The sequence below is a fragment of the Pongo abelii genome, chromosome 4, assembly GCF_028885655.2.
Source record: "Pongo abelii isolate AG06213 chromosome 4, NHGRI_mPonAbe1-v2.0_pri, whole genome shotgun sequence".
Taxonomy (NCBI): Eukaryota; Metazoa; Chordata; class Mammalia; order Primates; family Hominidae; genus Pongo; species Pongo abelii.
In genome coordinates, this window is record NC_071989.2 from 147,694,101 (window position 1) to 147,707,642 (window position 13,542).

Below are 13,542 nucleotides of genomic sequence, written 5' to 3' on the forward strand. Positions count from 1 at the left end.
TGAGCTGAGATCGTGCCACTGCACTCCAGCCTGGGCGACAGAGCGAGACAACGTCTCAAAAAAAAAAAAAAAAAAGCTGCACAAAGTCAGCAGGGAAGGGTTTTCCCAGCTGGAAAAGAGGAATTGCTTCTGCCTTTCCAGTTATTCAGCACGTCTGTAGGCACACATGATGATTCTGCAAAAACGTTTACCTATTCTACACCTACACATTTTCCAAATCCTGCTCGTGCTGCCTATTCAACCTACACAAGTTTGGCTCTTTTTTTTTTTTTTTGAGAGGGAGTCTTTCTCTGTTGCCCAGGCTGGAGTGCAGTGGCGCGATCTCGGCTCACTGCAAGCTCCGCCTCCCGGGTTCATGCCATTCTCCTGCCTCAGCCTCCCGAGTAGCTGAGACTACAGGGGCCTGCCACCAAGCCCGGCTAATTTTTTGTATTTTTTAAGTAAAGACAGGGTTTCACCATGTTAGCCAGGATGGTCTCGATCTTCTGACCTTGTGATCCACCCGCCTCGGCCTCCCAAAGTGCTGGGATTACAGGCGTGAGCCACAGCGCCCGGCCGAAGAATATTTTACTGTTTTTTTTTTTTTCGAGACGGAGTCTTGCTCTGTCACCCAGGCTGGAGTGCAGTGGCGAGATCTCAGCTCACTGCAACCTCTGCCTCCTAGGTTCAAGCGATTCTCCTGCCTCAGCCTCCTGAGTAGCTAAGGCAACAGGTGCATGCCACCACACCTGGCTAATTTTTTGTATTTTTAGTAGAAACTGGGTTTCACTGTATTAGCTAGGATGGTCTTGATCTCTTGACCTCATGATCCGCCCGCCTCGGCCTCCCAAAGTGCTGGGATTACAAGCGTGAGCCACCGCGTCCGGCCAAGTTTGGCTCTTTAAGGCCAGGTGAGTTTTAAACTTCACTAAACAACTTTTTTAGGAAAACCCACCACTTACTGTCTGTGTTTCCTTAGTGCCTAGATCAGTGCAGGCATAAGTAGGCATTTTAAAAGTTGAATAATACTTGATCCCCTCACTTTCTCATTCAGAGCAGGGACCTTTGCTTACCCTGCAGCGTTAGGCCCTTACTCAACCCTACGCACCTACCCTAGCTAGCTACATTCTCTGCCTACCTTGATACAAAGGAGCATAGGAACTATTACCGAAGCACTATAGGAACCTATGTAAGAGTTCATTTTTGGGGGGTGTGTTTTCTTGTTTATAAATGCAATATGCAATTCAAGCTTTCCTAGAGAATTTAGACAATATTTTTAAAATTCAGAAAATATTGACTCCTTTGAAATCTGACCACCAGGAAGGCCGGCGCAGTGGCTCACGCATGTAATCCCAGCACTTTGGGAGGCCGAGGCAGGCGGATCACGAGGTCAGGAGTTCAAGCCTTGCCAACATGGTGAAACCCTGTCTCTACTAAAAATACAAAAATTAGCTAGGCATGGTGGTGTGCGCCTGTAATCTCAGCTACTTGGGAGGCTGAGGCAGGAGAATCGCTTGAACTGGGACCCGGGAAGCAGAGGTTGCAGTAAGCCAAGATCGTGCCACTGCACTCCACCTGGGCTACAGAGCGAGACTCCGTCTCAAAAAAAAAAAAAAAGAAATATGACCACCCGGAAATACTGCTATTAACATTTTGATGACCATTCTATCAGATACTTGGCATTTATACCTACTCGTGCCTGTTTACATATAAAATTTTGAAAGATTTTACAAACATGCTGTTTTGCAACCTGCTCTTTTAAAAAGCATTGATATATTCTATATCAATGAATATACATATTTTAAATAACTATTTTAATGCATCATTATTCATTTAACCAATTTCCTGTTGATAGGCATTTTCATCTTTTGGGTTTTATAACCAGGCTATAAATATTCTTACATGTCTCTCTTTACATCTGTCCATTTGGGTAGATTCCTATATTTGGAATGTTTGGGTAAGAAGGTACATACTTTTTACATTATTGATGAGAAATGAGGGGTCTGTAGGAAGGTGGTAATTTACAGTGGGGGCCTACTCATAGCCATCCTGGGCCTTCTGATTTCTACTTCAACCTCCATCTTAAGATGGTTACTATGTGAACCAGATAGATACATTTTTGCAGTGTTTTAAAACTGGATCTCTGTTGGTCCCATTGCAGTCTCTCTCCTTACCATTAGCAAACTTGTTAGCCTTCATTATTTTGTTTTCCATTTATAGATCATCACCATCATTATCCAAGTATAATATTGCTACATTGAAGTTTATTTTGCATGTGAGCAGAGTGTCCTTATGTCTAGAGAATGCCAAGGAAATACTGGGCCCCTGACGCTTAGCCACTGTGGTGCACTCTCAGTGTGATCTGGAAATTGAGATCTTAACCCCTTTGTGTGGGAAAAACAGCATTGGCCTTTGAGTGTTTCACATGATTTATCAAATATTTTTTATTACTATTATAACCAGTTAAGTGGCTTGTGTCACTAAATAACAAATTCAATTATCTCATGTTTACCTTTTTGTTTGTTTATTTGTTTGTTTTAAGACAGAGTCTCACTCTGTCACCCAGGCTGGAATGCAATGGTATGCTCTGGGCTCACTGCAACCTACTCCTCCTGGGTTCAAGCGATTCTCCTGCCTCAGCCTCGCGGGTAGCTGAGACTACAGGCGTGTGCCACCACATCCGGCTAATTTTTGTATTTTTATTAGAGACAGGGTTTCACCATGTTGGCCAGGCTGGTCTCAAACTCCTGACCTCATGATCTGCCCGCCTCAGCCTCCCAAAGTGTTGGGATTACAGGTGTGAGCCACCGCACCCGGCCTCATGTTTACCTTTTAAGAGAGTCTGGGTTAGGCCAGACCCTGTGGCTCACGGCTGTAATCCCAGCACCTTGAGAAGCTGAAGCGGGCAGATCATTTGAGCCCAGGAGTTCAAGACCAGCCTGGGCAATGTGGCAAAACCTCATTTCTACAAAAAATTCAAAAATTAGCCAGGCATGGTGGTACACACCTGCGGTCTCAGCTACTTCGCAAGCTGAGGTTTGAGGATTGCTTGAGCCAGGGAGGTTGCGGCTGTAGTGAGCCGTGATCATGCCACTGCACTCCAGCCCGGGTGATGGAAGACTGTGTCTTAAAAAGAGAGTCTGAGTCATCTCAGACTATATAAATACCTATTTTGTTCTGTTCAGACTTCCTCCAGCCTCAGATTGATAGCTTATCTTCACAGTTTAGAATATAGATCTGTAAGTGCTGCCAAGGTGGTTGACCCAGGAGCTAGGGCAGAACCATCTGCATTCATTTCTTTGGGGCTTTGCACTGGCCCAGAACAGTATTCAGTGAATGAAATAGCTCTCAAGAGGAACAACCCTGTTTCTAAATTCAAGCTTTCCCATGGAGGGAATTTTTTGTCTTAGTAAATACTACAAGCATATAGTTCTTAAAAGATTCAAATTTTTCAGGAGAAAAAGATAGTTATTTGCACCCATTTCCTAGTCGGTCATTTTCCCTCTCCAAAGGGAAGAAATTAGTTCGTGTCCCTCTTTCAAAGATAGTATCTACACATTTGAACATCCAGATTTGTAAAACACATACTCTCGGCTGGGTGCGGTGGCTCACACCTGTAATCCTAGCACTTTGAGAGGCGGAGGCGGGTGGATCACGAGGTCAGGAGATCAAGATCATCCTGGCCAACACGGTGAAACCCCTATCTCTACTAAAAGTACAAAAATTGGCCAGGTGTGGTGGCGTGCGCCTGTAGTCCCAGCTACTTGGGAGGCTGTGGCAGGAGAATCGCTTGAACCCGGGAGGCGGAGGTTGCAGTGAGCTGAGATGGCGCCACTGCACTCCAGCCTGGGCAAGAGAGCCAGACTCCGCCTCAAAAAAACAAAACAAAACAAAAACAAAAACATACTCTCTTCTTTACATTGTTTAGTGTCACTAGAAATATATCTTGGGGCTTGTCAACGATGACAGGAAGGAAGCATGGGTAAGAATAACTATGGGGCCAGTGCACCCGGGATCACGGACTACGAAATTCTTGAACCCGGAGGTCACACACTTCTATCCTGTGTGGACAGGGCATTTCCTCCTTTAGCCACAAAGAAGTTGCACATGTATTTGTATTTTGCGTTTGCATCCAGCTTCAAAAAGTGTGTTTTTGAGCCTGCACGTGTCTGAGTGCGGGTGTTTGCATATCATTTAGTACGCCTCTGTGATTTCCTTTAATTATTTTTCTGTGTCAGGATCTTGACGTGACTCGGTGCATGTCGCTGTTTGTGTGACATTGTGTATCATTCTTGGGGTGTGTACGGGTGTGTGTGTGCTATGTCATTATCTAAGTATTACGTTTTGGGGGGGGTGTGTGTGATGTCTGTAAAAGTCCACGCCTGTGTATCTTGTCAGGGTGCTCTTCAGTCCCCAGCTGCCTCACTCATTGCATATCATCATTCTCGGAAGATGGACGGGTACGCCCCCATTCCTGCCTCCCAGAGAGAACGTGCGACAGCGTTCCTGCTACACCCGGTAGCCGGCCGTAGGGGCGCTCTGGAAAGGCTGTTGCGCGTGCACACGTGTGCAGCGTTGGAGACAGCCTTCGGGGTCGCGCGTTCTCGCGCGCGCCCTCTAGTGGCTTCGGAGGGCAGAGCTGACAGAACAAGAGGGCGGGGCTGGCGGCGACGGAAGTGAAGTCACTTCCGGGCTGGGGTGTTTGTTTGGACTGGAGAAGGGAGGCGGCGGGCGAAGCGCACGTCGAGCGGGGGAGCGGCGCTGCCTGTGGAGATCCGCGGAGGCCGACAGGATTCGTTGGCTGCCGTCCCCGCTGCTGTGCATTGGGTGAGGGGTCCCCTCGGGTAGAATGGCGACAGGGGTGCGGAGGTCGAGGGACAGCACGTCGGCGACGACAGAGGGGCCTAAAGGGTTCTCTGGGTGGTTGGCCACCGAGTCCCTTGCGGCCTCCGTTGTTCATTGCCTCTTTCCACCAAGTTTGAAGGATAAGCTTGGGCCGACTTCGTCTCTGTCTTCTCCGAGACATGGCCGTCCCTTTTTTTTTCCATTGTCATTATTAATGATTTGGATCTCGCAGCTCTCTATCCGGGTCCTCAGTGGCGCGAGGGTTGCCGGGATAGCACTTTCTCCTGTTCCCCATTCTCCCGGTCCTTTATCCCTCCGCCGGGTACCTTTCCCCTGCCCCCCCCCCCCCCCCCACCGCCTCGGCAACAAAGCTCATTGTTTCTACCCACTTTACGCCTGCGCGTCGCCACGCGCAGCCCGTACTTGCTGCGCGTGCGCGCCTCAGCCGAGGCTGGGGTTTGGGGAGCGAGGGGCGGAGGGACTGGCGGGCTCTTGGCGTCCTGGGGGAACGCTGCAACCGTCGACGGGCCTGATCAGAAGATCGTCTTTCTCCCGTTTCTTCGCCATCGCTACCTCTTATTTTTGGTTGTATTGTAGCTCATGCCCCGGAAAAAAGAACCTTTGGGGTACTGGGAACCCTTACCCTAGGAGGGCGTTGAGTTAGATGAACTTTAAAGTCCTCTTACCTTTTAATAATTTTCTGTGCTTACTCTCCTCCTTCCCCACCACCGCCATCAGAAATAAATAAGGCTTGTGGTGAACTTAGGTCTTCAAAACATTTGTTGCAGCAGCCAGCAGTGATATTTGTTAGTGACTCCTAAAAGGGGTCTTACCTGCTTCCTTTTGTTTCTCTTTTCCCTGATTTGGCACCCGTATCAACTCATAAAAACCCCAAACTCTAGAAAGAATTTGGCTTCCAATTTGCCTTGGAAGGTGTAGCAGTTGACAGCCTTTGACGTTTATTTCAACGGAAAGTAGATGCTCTTGTTGGGTGTGCTGGCTAATGTTGGAACGTGGTGGCATTGTTTTTTCACAGATTTCATTAGCGCAGTTAGATCAGGTGTTGGTTTATATTTTCATTAAGTCGCTTTTGAAATTTCTTCTGGCGTAGGTTATGTTTGCAATAAGTAAAAATTCTCTACAATAATTTTTAATGAGACTCCACTATTTGCTTTTGTGATTGTTTCCAGTTAGTGAAAGACAGGATATTTGGGGAAAATTAGTCTGTTTATACTACTTGTCAGTTGTGAACTTGAATAAAACTTTTTCACACACACACAAAAAAAATCACAGGATAGGTAACTTGACAAGAACTATAGAGCCCACTTGTGTCTCTTTAGGGGATGGAAGTTAGGGAATGGAGATTTCCTCTAATGATTCAAGGCTGTGCATGTTGCTCCTTAGGAACTCAAATTGAGGTAGTTAATTTCACTCTCTTTTGGTCAGAATGAGTTTATAGCAGGCTTTTCCTTAAATAAGCACTCTGCACCTTATTCAGGTTTATCACTTTATGACTCTAGAGTGTGACGCTCCAGTTTTAGTGAAAAACTTAAAATTAAATGAACACTTAGCACAGCAATTTGGTTGATACTGTGGGAGATTAAAGAATGTGGAAGGCAAGACCTCTGCCCCCTTGTAATCTAATAACCTTTTGTGCTTTTAAAACATTTTCTTGTAATTTATATCCTATTGTCATTATCATGAAACGTGAAATGGGCAGAGCAAGTTTTTTTTGTTTTGTTTTGTTTTGAGATGGAGTCTCACTCTGTCGCCAGGCTGGAGTGCTGGAGTGCAGTGGCGCAATTGGCTCACTGCAACCTCCGCCTCCCCGGGTTCAAGCGATTCTCCTGCCTCCGCCTCCCTAGTAGCTGGGACTACAGGCGCTTGCCACCACGCCTGGCTAATTTTTTGTATTTTTAGTAGAGACAGGGTTTCACCGTGTTAGCCAGGATGGTCTCGATCTCCTGACTTTGTGATCCGCCCCCTCCTTGGCCTCCCAACAGAGCAAGTTTTATCTTGCCCTCTTGGGAATTAAGGAAATAGAAGCCTGAAAAATTATTTTTATTTAGCAAATATTTATATAACAACAATGCCAGGCATTGTTCTAATTGCCTTTACAAATATTAACTAATTTGATCCACAACATAGCTAGAAGGTAGGCCCTACTGTAAAATGAAGATAACAAATGAGATGTGAAGTAACTTTCCCAATGTCACAGAGTTAGTGATAGTCGGAATTCAAATCCAGATAGTCCAGAGATTCTATGCTCTTAACCATTATGTGGTGCTGTGTGATTTAGTGACAGGTCTAGGGTACTTTAAGGTGGCTATGTAGCATAGCTGGGATTTGAACCTACGTCTTCTGACTGGGGTCTAAGATTAAAGTTGTCCAAGTCATTGCCTTTGTGATCTTGACCACCTGTTGCATAGGTGCATGAATAGTTTGCATTCGATATAGGCTAAGGTTCAGTTCCAAAAAACTCCCTTTTTTCTTAATTTTTTCATTGTTTAGAGTGGTGCTGTCCAATGATGTAGGTACTGTGTGTGGTTATGAGCACTTGAGATGTGGCTAGTGTAAATGAAGAACTAAATTTTAATTAAGTAGATCTGTGTAGCCGATGGCCACCATATTGGATGGGCACACGTTTGGAGGATTTGAATAGCCTCTGCTTCTTATATCAGTTTGTATAAATTTGGTGGCATTTCTAATGTACTTGAGCTTTTATGAGTAAGGATGACCCATTCTTGCTCTCACCTAATTACCCTTGTTACACTACAGTTGAGATTAGGGTAGACTTTGGGATTTTCCTGTGACATTGTTTCACCTCTGTAGATTTAAGATCTCTAATTTTTACCTTGTCCCTTGGTCTAGAGACCTTTAACTGCCTTAAATATTTAATCACCGAGATAGTTAATGCCAATTGTTATGTGCCAGGTTCTCTAACTAGGTACTATGATTAATTCCCATGTAATGGATGAGGAAACCAAGACTCAGGTTAAATAACTTGCCATGGTCACACAGTTAGTTAAGCAGCCTGGTTCCAGAGCCCATGGGTTTTTTGTTGTTGTTGTTGCTGTTTTTGAAACAGAGTCTTGCTCTGTTGCCCAGGCTGGAATGCAGTGGCGCGATCTCGGCTCACTGCACGCTCCACCCCCAGGGTTCACGCCATTCTTCTGCCTCAGCCTCCCAAGTAGCTGCGCCCGCCACCATGCCTGGCTAATTTTGTTTTTGTATTTTTAGTAGAGACGGGGTTTCACTGTGTTAGCCAGGATGATCTCGATCTCCTGACCTTGTGATCCAACGGCCTTGGCCTCCCAAAGTGCTGGGATTACAGGCGTGAGCCACTGCGCCCAGCCCAGAGCCCATGTTTTTTAATCGTTACCTTATTGCGCCAAATAGTAAAACAAAAAATTCGGTCCTTTTCACAGACTTAAGAGTGGAAAACAGACCAACTGAAAAATGTTGGGATCCTCTTTAACTGCCAAAGGAAGTATGCTTAAACGTATATATGCGTAAAATACGATTAAAAAAAATATGCAAATAAGGTAAGGATCACAGTGGTTCAAAACAGAGTCCAAGGGAATGAGAAAAGATGGTGCCTATGGAGTAGATTAATGAAAGAAACAGAAGAAAACTATACTTGAATTTTGTTTTTGTTTTTTTTTGAGACAGAGTCTCGCTCTGTCGCCCAGGCCTGAGTGCGGTGGCGCGATCTCAACTCACTGCAAGCTCCGCCTCCCGGGTTCACGCCATTCTCTTGCCTCAGCCTCCTGAGTAGCTGGGACTACAGGCGCTTGCCACCATGCCCGGCTAATTTTTTGTATTTTTAGGAGAGACGTGGTTTCACCATGTTAGTCAGGATGGTCTCAATCTCCTGACCTTGTTTGTGATCTGCCCGCCTCGGCCTCCCAAAATGCTGGGATTACAGGCATGAGCCACCGCGCCAGGCCTATATTTGAATTTTAATGAGAATTCTTAAAAGATGAAACTAGTGGAGAAAGATTGTAAAACCTAAAAGACTTCTGTATTTTAAAATTCCATAGACAATATAAAAGGACACTGCTGGAAACCAATGTGTCTAAGAGGCATTTCAGGAGGGAAAAAACAGCTGAAGACACAATAAAGCCCTAAGTTGATAAACTGAAAGGGTTTGCTGACTTCTAGGCAGTAGTACTGGGAAAAAAATTGCTCTTACCTAACCAAAATCTGGTGAAATATATGAATTTGTTAAAACATCTTAAGCTGTCATCTAGAACAGGATTTTAAAATTTTTATTTATTTTTTTGAGACAGAGATTCGCTCTGTCGCCAGGCTGGAGTGTAGTGGCGCAATCTCGGCTCACTGCAACCTCCGCCTCCCAGGTTCCAGTGATTCTCCTGCCTCAGCCTCCCCAGTAGCTGAGACTACAAGCATGTGCTACCACACCCAGCTAATTTTTGTATTTTTAGAGACGGAGTTTCACCATGTTGGCCAGGATGGTTTCAATCTCTTGACCTCATGATCCACCCCTCTTGGCCTCCCAAAGTGTTGGGATTACAGGCGTGAGCCACCGCACCTGGCCTATTTTTATTTTTTGAGATACAGTCTCACTCTGTTGCTCAGGTTGGAATGCAGTGGCACCATCTCAGCTCACTGCAACCTCTGCTTCCCAGGTTCAAGCAATTCTCCTGCCTCAGCCTCCCGAGTAGCTGGGGCCACAAGCGTGCACCACCATGTCCAGCTAATTTTTGTATTTTTAGAGACGGGGTTTCACCCAAGTTGGCCAGGATGGCCTCAATCTCTTGACCTCGTGATCCACCCGCTTTGGCCTCCCAAAGTGCTGGGATTACAGGCGTGAGCCGCTGTGCCCGGCTTATTTTTATTTTTTGAGATGCAGTCTCACTCTGTTGCTCAGGTTGGAATGCACCATCTCAGCTCACTGCAACCTCTGCCTCCTAGGTTCAAGCAGTGCTCCTGCCTCAGGCTCCCGAGTAGCTGGGACTACAGCTGTGCGCCACCATGCCTGGCTTATTTTTTGTATTAGTAGAGATGGGGTTTCACCATGTTGGCCAGGGCCGGTCTCAAACTCCTCACCTCAAGTGATCCACCTCCCTTGGCCTCCCAAAGTGCTAGGATTATAGGCGTGAGCCACTGCACCCAGCCTAGAACAGGATTTTTAAAAGGAAAGAAAATTGATTTTCTACAACATTGAAAGTTGGAATTATTGACAATAGATTATCAACAGGAAGCACAGACATCTCAGAATTCTGTTACAACTAATTTTTTAGGACATTTACATGGAAATACTCATGTTACAACTTTTTTTTTTTTTTTTTTCCCCACACAGTTTCGCTCTGTCACCCAGGCTGGAGTGCAGTGGAGTGATCTTGGCTCACTGCTACCTCCACCTCCCGAGTTCAAGCGATTCTCCTGCCTCAACCTCCTGAGTAGCTGACACTACTGGCGCCCACCACCAAGCCCGGCTAATTTTTGTATTTTTGGTAGAGGCAAGGTTTCACCATATTGGCCAGGCTTTTCTAGAACTCCTGACCTCAAATGATCCACCCACCTTGGCCTCCCAAAGTGGTGGGATTACAGGCCTGAGCCACCATGCCAGGCCATACAACATTTTTATTCAAACATGAAGGCAAAAGATGTTTTGGACACTGGCTTAGAATGATAAATCCTCAGGTAGCATTTTGAACTATTTTACAAAGATAGGAAGTTGGGAAGATGATGAATATAAGAAACAATTATGAGTGGCCGGTGTGGTGGCTCATATCTGTAATCCCAGCACTTTGGGAGGCCGAGGTGGGTGGATCACCTGAGTTCAGGAGTTCGAGACGAGCCTGGCCAACATAGTGAAACCCCATCTCTGCTAAAAATACAGAAATTAGCCAGGCACAGGCATGGTGTTGCACACTTGTAATTCCAGCTACTCAGGAGGCAGAGGTTGCAGTGACCCGAGATCGTGCAGCTGCACTTTAGCCTGGGCAACAGAGTGAGACTCCATGTCAAAAAAAAAAGAACTACGAGTGATGAATTTACTTATTTATTTTTATTTTTTGAGACAGGGTCTTGCAGTGTCACCCAGGCTGGAGTGCAGTGGCGTGATCTTGGCTCGCTGCAGCCTCTGCCTCCCAGGCTCAAGCAATTCTCCTGCCTCAGCCTTCTGAGTAGCTGGGACAACAGGGGAGCACCACCAAGCCTGGCTAATTTTTTTTGTTTGTTTGTTTGAGATGGAGTCTCGCTCTGTCGCCCAAGTTGGAGTGCAGTGGCGTGGTCTCAGCTGACTGCAAGCTCTGCCTCCCGGGTTCACGCCAATTTCCTGCCTCAGCCTCCCGAGTAGCTGGGACTACAGGTGCCCGCCACCACACTTGGCTAATTTTTTTTTGTATTTTTAGTAGATATGGGGTTTCACCGTGTTAGCCAAGATAGTCTAGATCTCCTGACCCCATGATCTGCCCACCTCAGCCTCCCAAAGTGCTGGGATTACAGGTGTGAGCCACTGTGCCTGGCCACGCCCGGCTAATCTTTGTATCTTTTTTTTTTTTTTTTTTTTAAGTTGGAGTTTCACACTTATTGCTTAGGCTGAAGTGCAGGGCACAATCTTGGCTCACTGCAACCTCTGCCTCCCAGGTTCAAGCAATTCTCCTGCCTCAGCCTCCCAAAGTGCTGGGATTACAAGCGTGAGCCACCGTGCCTGGCCTGAGTGATGAATTCAGTAAAATATAAATGGATGATAATGTGAATTGTCAAGTATTCAATTCAAAAATTATTTTAAAACATAGTAAGAGAACACCTAATAGTAGGAATCTACCAGTGCTAACTTCCACAAAACTGAAGATTGGGGAGGGAAGAAGTGTGTAGGTAAAATAATTTTAAAGGGCCTGCCTTGGCTCAGAGTAGGCATTGGGTTGGGTATATTGGAGAAGGAAAGGCATTCTAAATGGGTGTATAGAGTTGTTTTTTGTTGTTGTTGTTGTAGTTTTTTCTCTGAGACGGAGTCTCGCTCTGTCGCCCAGGCTGGAGTACAGTGGTGTGATCTTAGCTCACTGCAACCTCCGCCTCCCGGGTTCAAGCAATTCTCCTGCCTCAGCCTCCTGACTAGCTAGGACTACAAGCTCACACCACCATGCCTGGCTAATTTTTGTATTTTTAGTAGATACTGGGTTTCGCCATGTTGGCCAGGATGGTCTCGATCTCCTGACCTTGTGATCCAAGCGCCTCAGCCTCCCAAAGTGCTGGGATTACAGGCATGAGCCACTGCCTCCCGCCCTTGGAGTACATTTTTAATTGATACGAAAATAGTTAAAGTTATTAAGTGTAGGAAAATAAATGCTATAGGAAAGAAATAGTTAATAGAACACTTGAAAAAAGCATAAGAAAAGTAAACATGAAATTATTATGAAAGACATAAAACGAAACATCAGTTATCAAAAATGTTAATTCCTGGCTGGGCACAGTGTCTCACACCTGTAATTCCAGCACTTTGGGAGGCTGAGACAGGCGGATCACAAAGTCAAGAGATTGAGACCAGGTGAAACCCTGTTTCTACTAAAAATACAAAAGTTAGCTGGACATGGTGGCGTGCACCTGTGATCCCAGCTACTCGGGAGGCTGAGGCAGGAGAATCACTTGAACGCGGGAGGCAGAGGTTGCAGTGATCCGAGATTGCGCCACTACACTCCAGCCTGGCGACAGAGTGAGACTCCATCTCAAAAAAAAAATAATAAAAATAAAAATAAGAAATAAAAGCCAGGTGTGGTGGTGGCCGCCTGTAATCTCAGCTACTCTGGAGGCTGAGGCAGGAGAATTGCTTGAACCCTGGAGGCAGAGATTGCAGTGAGCTGAGATCGTGCCACTGCACTCCAGCCTCGGCAGCAAAGCGAGACTCTGTCTCAAAAAAAAAAAAAAAAAAAAAAAAGTTAATTCCTTATGAGACAAAAATTCTCAGACTGGGTCACATATTCTATCTACTGTAGTAGAGGACTTCGATAAACCACTTTCAGAATTGAACAGATTAAGTAAAAAAGATGAGTGTAATATATATACATCATTCTTGTACTTTGGAAATAGAAATCACAGGCCAGGCGCGGTGGCTCATGCCTGTAATCCCAGCACTTTGGGAGGCTGAGGTGGGCGGATCATGAGGTCAGGAGTTCGAGACCAGCCTGGCCAACATGACAAAACCCCATGTCTACTAAAAATGCAAAAATTAGTGTGTCATGGGGGCATGCGCCTGTAGTCCCAGCTACTCGGGAGGCTGAGACAGGAAAAGCACTTAAACTCGGGAGGTGGAGGTTGCGGTGAGCCGAGATTGTGCCACTGCACTCCAGCCTGGGTGACAGAGTGAGACTCCGTCTCAAAAAAAAAAAAAAAAAAAATTAAAAAATTGAAATAGTTGAGGTTGAAAGATCATACCTGCAACTTATCAAATGGTTAAGCAAAAAAAAAAAAAAAAATAGAGAAAACAGGTAAAAGACTGATGAATCTAGATGAAAGGTTTGTGTTCCTTGTCCTCTTTCAGTTTTTGATATTGGTATAGAAATACACAATTACAGAATAAAGAATCTCAGAATAGATTCAGACAAATGGGAATTCAATTATGATAAACATGAGGAATAAGCTTTCATTAGTGGGGGATGATGTAATTTATATGGAAAAATATAGATCCTTCACATACTCAAATGTTCAAATGAACTAAAGATTTAAATATAAAAACTTGAAACTATAAAA

The 13,542-nt window shown here is 45.4% G+C and overlaps 1 protein-coding gene across 4 annotated transcripts in view; it reads left to right on the plus strand.

Annotated features, from left to right (window-relative positions):
* The first annotated feature begins 4,353 nt into the window (after positions 1-4,353).
* Positions 4,354-13,542, plus strand: part of PAIP2 (poly(A) binding protein interacting protein 2) — a 29,913-nt gene continuing 20,724 nt past the window's right edge. The window contains exon 1 of one of the 4 annotated variants that reach the window (XM_054555160.1): positions 4,354-4,439. The gene's annotated coding sequence lies outside the window, so the exon portion shown is untranslated. 4 annotated transcript variants of the gene reach the window in all.